Raw genomic sequence first — 10,624 nt, 5'->3', positions numbered from 1 at the left:
TGGCTGCTGGCACAAACACTCCCATCAAACACACCTGGGATTTGGCACAGTGTAAGTGCAGTCTTGTACTATTTGCTGCTGCATGAGCAGGGTTAGAGGTGACATTACATGCCTTGCACAAGGGCACCTTGAGCACGTTTTTAAAGATGAAGGTGAAAGGTCTCATTTCTCCCTCTCCCCACACAGATTTCTCGCTGCTCCTCTCGCTGATTAGACCCCCAAGGTCACGGAGTGGGAACTATGTGCACCCATTTCCTACTGCTGCAATGACTCAGATGAGATTGCTATATCACTGTCAGCAGCCGCTCACAGGCTTGGCATCTCTGTCGGTCCTGGTTGGACCTTGGGCACCTGCGTCAGTGCTCAAACCGCGGCTCGCGCTGAATAAGTGGGCCCACTCACTGCTGTGTCGCCCGGGAGGTTGTTGTGCAATAACGCACTAGGAAGAGAGGGAAGGAGAGAAAAAAAAAAGAAAGGAGTCCCTTCCAGCTGTCGGGAGCATCAGTGCCAAGCTGCTCGGTTCACAGTGAAAACGTCCTGCGCGTGTCCATGTGGGCATTGATCCGCGTGACAGATCAGCGCCTGTAAAGCAACCCTCAGGGTTCAGGGTTTGCCCCTCCTGGCCAGCACCAATCTGAGAGGGGTAGAAGGAGGGGGGCGGGAAGGTTAGTTTGAAGAGGGCAGAGCTGTGCGCGAGGACGCCGATTATTTCTCCTATTATTTCACCGCTGGAGAGAAGAAGAAAAAAAAACACCCAAACCCGGTGGACAGTAACAGCTGAGGGAGAAATCAGACGGACCAAACGTCAGAACCTCATTAACTCCAAGGAAAGCCAGCCGGGAGAGAAGAGAGCAGGAACACAACCCTCACTGCTGCTGCTGGTGAGACTATTCTTTTCTTAATGCTGCTCATTACCTATGCTCTCTGTCTTTTCATGTCACGTTATTTGTGGGGTTTCGCACATGTCGCTGCCAGGACAATAGCAGGAGGTGGTTGGAAATGTTTTTAATGGCAATGTTTCATTCACATGCAACAACTACCTACCGCAGTATAATTGATGGTTTAACAGGTCTCCCTCGCATGCTCAAGTGCTGATGTGAGGATGCGGCGGTGCATGCCACAGCTGCACGCGACAACAGAGCGTATGTCTGGGTGTGAAAGTGCTCTTTTGGCGGTCAAAGCAACAAATGTGTTTTTATTTGTTTTATTTGTGTGAATGCAGCCGCGTTACATGCTTTCCTCCTGCCTGACTTCTCAGGACTGTCAAATGCAATGCGACACTCCGGCGCGAGCGATAACTGTTACTTTCTGTTAATGGGCAATTAAAGGAAGGCGCGCGTGACGTTTTTTTGTCATAAATCCGCACCTGTACGGTAACTCCGGGCTCGTGCTCTGACCCAGCGTGATAGTGGGAATCCTGTCAGGAGCAAGCTACCGCAACCTGTGACAAGACTGTTGAGCACGGGCTAACTTAACCTTGAATAAAAGCCCCGGTACAGCGGAGGCTGTGGCAGCTTTCTGCCCCCTCAATAACAACAACTGTGTCTGTAAAATGAATGCTAGCTGCGCCGTGTTGGTGTTAAACCTTCACCAATCGATACATTTAACTGACGCAAACAGCAGATTAACACTTGACGACTGGGGAAAAAAACAAATAATGTTGCCACTCGTTTTTCATTTAACAGATTTGTTCCTCTCAAATATTTCAACTCGTTTAAACTGTGTTTTGCTGAAGCATTTAATGAGGAGTCAGACGCCTTCCTCATTAAAAACACAACCCCTCTCCTTCTCTCTCTTTCTCTCTCTCTCTCTCTGTGTCCCCTCACCCCTCCTCTGTCTGTGAGCATGCATGCCATACTGTGTCAATAGCCACACATGCTGCTGAGGCATGTTCTACTGCAATGATGTTTTCTACAACCCCCGACCCAACAGCTTGAATAATTCAAATCCCCAAGAAAAACATCTCACCCCTCGCAGAGATACATGCACCTTAAAAACATGTTAAAATGGGTCAACAAAGATGACACAGACGAGACACACACTCAGAGCGACTGTGGCATTGTTGTCTGTCTGCTGTCCGAGGAGAAGCAGGGTCACACAAAAGTGTGCACAGACAGCATGTCGTTCCTGTGTTTTTAAAGTGGAAATGTAAAGCGTCTGCACAGGTGATAAGGCAGCGAGAGTAATTATGATTAGCTCCATCTCTCCGTGCTTTTGCAGCCGGTGTCAGAGGCCGTGCTCTGATCTTAATTACAGGACATCCTACAGATCAAGGTTACAAGATGTCTTTCAGTCTGAGGATAATTCCCCCACTCTCTCCGCTCCGTCTGTCCTCCTGCCTGCCACATTTTAAGTCCCTTTTCCTCCCCTGCACATCACATATTTATGTTTTCACCACACCTCTCATTTGATGTACTGCACAGTCATCTGTAGCTCCTCGCAGCCATTTCTCAGCCTGCACGCTACAGGGCTCATAACGCGATGACTCCCTGGACTCATGAGTGTGACCACAAGTAAATGACTTTTTCTCAGCCAGTTTCTTCATCTGCTGAGACACACAGAGCTGCGTTTTCACGGTGAATGGCTGCATGGTGTAAAAGGAAGCAAACCCAGATTTATTGTCCAGCAGGGAACGTGTCAGGCAGAGCAGATTTTGTTGACGGAGAAGGTGTTATCTTTTTCCGAGAGCTACAGATGGATATGTTGTGCTTGTGTGACTTCGTCAACCTGCTCCGTCTGAAGAGGCGCGATTAGAGGATCTGTTTGTAATTGCTATTCTTTGGATTCTGCGTGCAGATGCAGTCAAATAAAACGTGTAGCCGAGATGGAGGCAGATAGTTGCAGGGATTAGAATTTCCATATTGTTCCTGGAGGCACAGTAAGGCATGATGCAGTAAAATGCAAAGCATCTCCAGTGATTACAAAATAAATGAGGGTAATGTCTCTCAAAGTGTTTGGGGAGAGCACAGATTTAGGTTTTTATTTTTACATTATGCAAATATTCTGCCCATAAATTACTCTTAATGTTCACAACATGTTTGGGGAATGGCTCTATGCTACATAACAGGGATACCCTCCATTCCTCCACAGGAGAAAACAGCAGGCATGCGCCGGGCAATAAAAGAAACTCAGTAGTGGATTGGAATAAAATTATCGTTGCCGATGATAAACTTTTGAAAAATGTGGTCAACCAGCCAATCACACAGCAGAAACAGTCCGCAGTATCTAGCTTGTACTGTGAGGTACATGCCTGCTTCCCACTGCAAAGCACTGTTTGAGCTCCAGGTGAAATAAGTAGATGTCACCTTTAAAAGAAAAAAAGAGTGGAACTAAGGGGCAAAAAAGAGCCGTAAAAGAGAACACTTTTATCCTCCCTAAATGATGAAATTGTTGACAAAAACAGCACCGTGACATCAGTTATATGGACATTAGTGGGCAGCTTGTCTAGCAGCCCTCTCACTTGACATCTTGTCTGCTAAAGAGCCTTAGAAAAAAACTCAACTTTACCATTAAATTGTTTTATTAAGTGCTTTTAGTGGTTTTAATTAACAAGTCTGTTTGTTTTTAATAGTAGGAGACCTCTGTGGACAATTAAGCTCCCATTAAAAACCTTATGAATGATAAACACTGAAGTAATCCAACCTAAAAACAGGCCAAGAGTCTAGAAGCTAAAGTTAGCAGCAGCTCAGCTGGCAGCCTCTCCTTGCGTCCCTCGTCTGTACAAGAGCATCCTACAGACACAAATGTTAGCTTGAAACTCCTCTATTTAGCATTATATTCAGATTAAATTAGCAGGTCTGTTTGTTTTGAAGGAGAGGAGACTTTGGACAATTTGGTTGCTGTTAAAAACCTTGCGAACATAAACAAGTTGAGCTCCTAGTTTCTAAGATAACGCTGAGCTAACGTTGGCAGCTGCTCTAACTGACGTCCTGTGTCTGTTGAAAACCTTCAGAGAATTGGCTCATGTCAAAAACTTGTTTTAGGAACACTGAAAGAATCCTAACAAACAAGCTGAGCCTAGTCTCTAAGCTAACGCTGAGCTAACGTTAGCAGCAGCTCGACTCGCAGCTCCTCCTGACTTCCTGTGTGTGTTGAAGAGCACAAGTGAGACACAGACTTTTTACGTTAATCCACTTTTAGTGTTTGTTTTTTTTTATGACCAGGTCAGTTTGTTTTGAAGAGGAAGAGACCATAAACTGGCTCACGTTAAAAACCTAGTAAAGGAGAAACACTGAAAGAATGCTAGCGCAAACTTGCTGACCTAATGTTAGAGGCAGCTCGGCTCACAGCCCTACAGACATCCTGTGTATGCTGAAGGGCATCGGAGAAACACTCATCTGTATACATTTCAACCCTTTAATTTACATTCACTTATATAAAACAGAAAAAAAAGGATACAGACTTAAAAATGTGAGATAACATGCGCTAAAGCTAATGCTAATGAGCTATGTACTAAAGTTTAACTAATGAACCGTCTGGTTTGTTTGAGCTTACAACATTATTAGAGAGATAAGTCAACATATATAGAGAGATAGAGATATAAAATTATGCTGATAATGTTCTTTGCTATATTAATAAGCCGTAAAGCACACAGGCACACACGCACACGCACACACACACACACACACACACACACACACACACACACACACACACCCCTATAGAGGCTTGTTGTGATATGTCAACATGTGCTGAGATCCTCCACAAAGCTTAAGTGGCGATGGGGCTCAGGCATAAAGCTACATTCTGATGAAGATGACGATAACAGCTGACAGGAAGTAATCACCACAGCCCTCTTAGTATACTGAAGCCTCGACCATGATCACGTCAGTCATGACCAAGTGGCTTGGAGGGGAAATTTGCAGCCTGGCTCCACGGGGGCAGAGCTGATGAGAAGTGGAACAAAGCAGGACAATAAGGAGGCCGTGCTGGGTTAATACAGAGAGGGAGAAATGGAGACACACTGACTTCACTCATCCAGCTCCACCAAACATAATCTGTAAGACCAAGTGAGGAAATTGAATATTTTAAGGTTGTGGAGTGCTTCTGCATTACTCTGAATTTCCGAGCATATTCTCTGCTTCTTGGAATTTCACTCACCTCGTTCATTCTCCTGCTCCCATCATTTCCTCGTTTATGGGCAGGAGAATTAATCACTGCAGCTCCGTTCAGGTCGGAATAATGTTACCTCCAGACGCCCACTGATTTATGATCATTTTTGTGATTGTCACTGATCTTAATCCTGCACAAATTTCCCAAGCACATCTGTGATTTGTCAGGTAAAATCTCCTGTAACAGATTAGTGCTGTATTTTGGCAGAGACTCCTGACGAGAGCGATCTCATGTGAATGCACGGCCCAGTAATTTAGGGACTTAAACCGCTTGCCAAAACCGCATAAAATATTTTCAACAAGTGCATTATGTGCACTGCAAATCATCGCCTGTTGTCTGATGGAAGAATGTGGGAGCTTGTGCCAAAGTTGTCGTTCACAAAGATCTATTAGGATGAGATTTGCGATTTGGAAGTGTGTATTTGGCTGTGAACGGCTCCAAAGCGTCTTGTTTGGTGGAAGAAAGCCAAAGAATTTCAAATTTGTGCAATATTTTGCATCACTTAGCACTCTTAATTGCCTCTTAATGAATTCAAGAACATTCATCCTCTAATAATACCTGTGATCAGTAGCTATTGTGTTTGCAGATGTTCATCTTTTGTTTCTCAAACTCCATTTGTAACAAAGGATTGAAGTGAGGAGGAAATCACCACCACGTAATCATAATCTGTGCACCAGAAAGGAAGAAATCACAGCTTCAAAAGGCATTTAAATGAAGCTTTTAAGATTGGAAGCCACACGGAAATCAGCACTGCTGGTGATGTTGCTTCTTTTTGAATCTTTATGTAACTGGAGGTTGTCGAAAAAATCCACTGCTACCCTGCCCTCGCTTATTTCCTCCCTCTCTCCTTAATTTGTCTTCAGGGTTCACTCTGACCTTTGAGGTTGACAATCAAAATCTCTCAAATGTCAGAATCTTCCAGGAGCCCTAATCTTCATACCACGACCGGCTCTGCTGCAGACAAACTGTGAAACCTTTTTAAAACACTGTGAAGAATTGCTCCGGCCGTGCATTAATTTGATCAGCTGGCACAAAAAGAGTAAATAAAGCATTAAATAATGGACTTCTGATTGAAGCTGGCAGAGGATTAAGAGGCTTTTTGGGCTTTTCAAGTCAAAGATAATGAGCGGTCAGATTCTGTTCCCGATCCAGGTCCAGAGCTTCAAGGTTATTTGTGAAAGACAGCAGGTGCATATTTTGTGAATTAAGGTGTCGGGCGCATATTGCAGTCGAGTGTGATGTGTGCAGAGGGAGCGGTGGCACACGTCTGGTGTTTTTGAGGCTGCAGGCACACAGGAAGACAATTACAGCCTCGCATGGTTGCATAACTTCCTGTAGACGATTGAAAAGAGCCTCTGTAGCCAACACAGTGAGATAATAAGCCATCAATACATCACAATGGCCATCTTTTTTTTTGTTATACACATCGGAGAAAAGAGGAGGAACACAGCTGTTGCCTCAGTAACCCCCGGGTGTTTCTGGCCGAGGACATTGAGAGGGGGATTATTGTGAGCCAGCGGTCCGGAGGGGTTTCAGTGATGTCAGAAGAAGAGAGGCGCTTTAATTGTCTTATTTTTATTCTTTTAATGAACCTGAGTAAATTGTGTGAGTCACAAGTGTCCCCTGGGTGTCACCATCTTCAGCCCTGATCATTCGCACTGCAACCACCGGGAAACAGAGAGGCATGTCGAGATACAACCCAAACAATGTGAGCAGGAAGAGCACACAGCGTTTAATTAATTGAAACAGTGAATGTGATGTGTGTGATTCTGCTCCGGCAGAGTGCAATGAATCTTGATCAAGATTTAATTGTAGGTTTGACATTCGTGTATAATAGAAGCAAGATGTTCAAGCGAGAGCAAGGGCAGAATCTCCCAGTGTCCTCTCCTGGAGATAGTGCCTCCTGAGTTGGTGCCGTTAACTGATTTGGCGAGCATTGTATAATCTATCACAATATGTGTATGAGGTAGCATTTTATCTAAGTGTTTTTACTTAAAGGGATGGCCCCGGGTTAAAGATAACACTTAGGCCTCACTCAATAATGTTGTGTTAAAAAAATGACGGCAGGACAGTTAAAGGACGCTTAAACAATTAGGGCCTGTGTCCACAGACTTCAATTTCAGAGTGCTTCTCACTGGTGCTTACTGTTGCTAGGTTACGAAAGCACTTCCGCTTCCTTCTGCTTAATATTTGCTTTTATTTAAAGAAATTGTACCCTCGACAAAACGAAAGGATTAGTTTCTCTTCCGCCATTGTTGTTGACACAGTTGATATTGGATGTCTCGCCCCTTCTTGAGGAAGACGGTAGCGCAGTCTGTAGGGACTGGAAACGGTTCAAGTCCGGATACGGACCAAGTACGGAATTGGGGCTGGTAGCTGGAGAGGTGCCAGCTCCTTTTCCTGAGTGCACGTCCATAGAGTCCTGTTTGTGCATGTGTGTATGTCTGGCCTTCCTGTGTTTAGCATGTTTGTAAAAAACTGTGAAAAGATTGAATTTGCCCTCAGGGATTGATAAAGCCTACCTTCTTCTTCTTCTTGATGCTGATTGGTTGATGAGGGAGAAGTGACATTGACAAGGGCAGAGGTGTTCCGAAAGATGAACTATTTTCAACTGAGAGCGCAGTGACAAAAAACAGCTGACGCAGAGGGCACTATTGCGCTCAGGACAGGTGCTAGGATATTTTGATAGTAACTGGTGGTTGGACAAAAGAAGCAATTTGGAGACATCAGTTAGGCTTCTGGGAATTTGGGATTTGCATTTTCCGCTGTTTTTGATATATTTTAGACTTAACAGTTTATCGATAAATCATGAAAATAGTCCGCAGATTATTTGATATTGAAAGCAGTTGTTGCTTTCAGCCCTAGTAGCCAGTAGAGTTCAAACAAATATATTTTAAATCCTCTTTTTAAAAATCAAAATGGCTGAAAAATCATCGGGCCCACGCTTCTTACTCATGAATATTTATTTGTTTTTTTGTCGTATTGGATAATAAATCAAAAGTCTCTGGGTTTTGAACTTTTGGTCGTACAAAACGAGCAGTTTGAAGACGTTGCCTCAGGCTTTTTTCAGTTTGTTTAACAATTTATAGATCAAACTATTAATCTGTAATTAAAAAATATTCTTAGTTGAAGTTTTAGTGGACAGTAAAGTGAGTATCTTCCGGTGCAGTGGGAGTTTTGTGGTTTGAGCGGTGTTTCATCACATTGCCATATAGCAGGTTGATAATGAATGCACACTGTTACATGACATCACCTCTGCAGAGGAGTGAAATGTTGTTAATGTAACTCAAAGTACATTCTTGCACATAAATCAGCAGCTCACGACTGACACCATAGTATTATTCTTTGTTTTTCTTAATCGCAGGCTGCCAGAGGATTGTGGGCATTGAAACGTTGCGTTTGGCCACCCTCGTGCTGCCCCGGCCTACTCTTTATGGCAGCAGGTAAAGTGCAGAGACGTTTCCTTCACAGGGATTATTTTACATCACTGTTGCGTCTCCGTGCTCTAACACGGTGTAGGTGTGATGATAGCTGTTGGAATATATCTCTTAAATGCACAGGGGGATTTTACAGTTGAAATAAGAGCATAAATTGTTCCTGTCAGGAACAATAAGTATCAGATTTTCTGCATTTGCCACGGGGAATCTGTTAGTCAAGGTTATAATGACTGAGTAATGTAAATGCCTCGATGAACAGAGGGAGTCGTGGGGATAACAAATGCAAAATAGTGAGATCAGAGAAAGCAGCGGGGATGCAAGAAGGATAAACATCAAGGTGATGAAAAGACTTTAATTGCGATGTCACTATGTTGGAAGAGCGTAGGCTATGGAGCCCTGACAGCTACAGCATGCTCACCTTTAGTCCTTCACCTTGACACAGAGCTGTCGGGAGGCTCCTGTCTGAGGCTTTCAGGCTGCACCGAAGCTTTAAAGTTCAGAGACAGGTTAGGGCAGGGGCATTTGAAGACTAAAAACGTTAGCACATCGGAAAATCCGGTCTGTTTAAAGCCTTGTTGCTGCAGCTTTATGGGTAAAACATAAAGCAGGCAGTGCAGCATTAAAGTAGTCCTTGTGGCTGTGATTAAGACGTCATTTAAAGTTCATTTACTGTATTTTTTATCTGCAACATGAAATATTCACAACTAACGGGCAATAAAACATCAATTTATTCCATTTGATACACTGTAAAAGGGATTATAGACACAATAAGCTTCAACAAAATAGCATGCAGAGTGTATATTGAATGTTTACCTACTTACCAGCCTGCCAGAAGAGCTTTTATTAACACTATACTGCATGCTGCCTTTAAACGTACACTGCTTTACAGACATGAACTGCAGCTTCCAGTGCACTAAAATCACCTGTATAAGACCTTTACGGCAGCTGAGGGGCAAACCCATGAATACTGATTCAGTCCTCGGGTAATCCTAAAACTGGAGCCGAGCAAAGACGCTCTCATCGCCTCAAATGGAAATAAATGTAGTCTGGCTACAAATGTCACTGCTGTCAGCGCGGAGTCAGTTTGTCATTTTGTCTGAACAGGGAGTGTGTGGAAGAGGAGAAGGAAGATAATCTTTGTATTAAACAGAACGTGGAGCTTTATCTTTAGGTGTTATATATGCACATTCAGTGCAGCCACAGACAAAAGGCCTAAAGGACGCTGTTTGCCTTCCTGTAGCGTCTGTGAGCTCGACAGTCAGACCTTGGCTTTGCCCTGATGCATATCCATGAACATCACGACTAAGCGAGGGGACATCTTTCTCTGATTCTGACACCCTCCTTGAGTCACTTTGACTTCCTGCCAAGAAAGTGAACACAGTTATCTGTGAGGACGGGACGACTTGCAGCGGGGACTCTGTCCCCCTGAGATACCTGTCACAGGTTACCTCTGAGAACATGGACGCCTTATCAAAACAGTTGCTGATGGGGGCGCTGGTTCAGCTCAGTTGGTAGAGCAGGCGCCCAGAGGCTACAGATGCACTGATCGCAGGTTTGATTCCCAGTCTCTGGTGCATGTCATTTCCAACACCTCCCCGCACTTCCTGTCTCTCTTCAGCTGTGCTATAAATAAAAAAGCCAAAAATAACCTTTAAACAAACCTCGCTGAGGAATTTACTCTAGTGCTGTTTAGATACCATGCAGCCTCACTATTTGTTTCATTGTTATCGCGATATGAGCATTTGCATGATACTATACCGAGTATACTGTTCAGGGTCACGGGGGGCTTGAGCCTATACCAGCTGTCATTGGGCGAGAGGCGAGGTACACCCTGGACTGATCGCCTGTCCATCACAGGGCTGACACAGAGACAGACAACCTTTCACGCTCGCACATACGAACAGTTTAAGAGTCACCATTGAACCAAACGAGCACGTCTTTGGACGAGAACACACGCAGACGGGGAGAACATGCAAACTCCGCACAGAAAGACCCACTGCGTCTAAACTGGGATTCGAACCAGGAACCTTCAGTGCTAACCGCTATAGCTAATATACACTCTTTATTTATTTATC

The 10,624-nt window shown here is 44.2% G+C and overlaps 1 protein-coding gene across 1 annotated transcript in view; it reads left to right on the top strand.

Annotated features, from left to right (window-relative positions):
* Window positions 1–347: 347 nt before the first annotated feature.
* The window catches only part of gabra3 (gamma-aminobutyric acid type A receptor subunit alpha3), a 120,403-nt gene continuing 110,126 nt past the window's right edge, over window positions 348–10,624 (top strand). Inside the window, exon 1 of the mRNA XM_069666946.1 lies at window positions 348–881. The gene's annotated coding sequence lies outside the window, so the exon portion shown is untranslated. The remainder of the gene's footprint in view (window positions 882–10,624) is intronic.

Source organism: Semicossyphus pulcher, unplaced genomic scaffold (assembly GCF_022749685.1).
Source record: "Semicossyphus pulcher isolate SPU_LCO1_2020_fin unplaced genomic scaffold, fSemPul1.0.p SCAF_10, whole genome shotgun sequence".
Lineage (NCBI taxonomy): Eukaryota > Metazoa > Chordata > Actinopteri > Labriformes > Labridae > Semicossyphus > Semicossyphus pulcher.
Note: the sequence above shows the minus strand (reverse complement) of the source record. Positions and strands in the feature narration are given on the sequence as shown.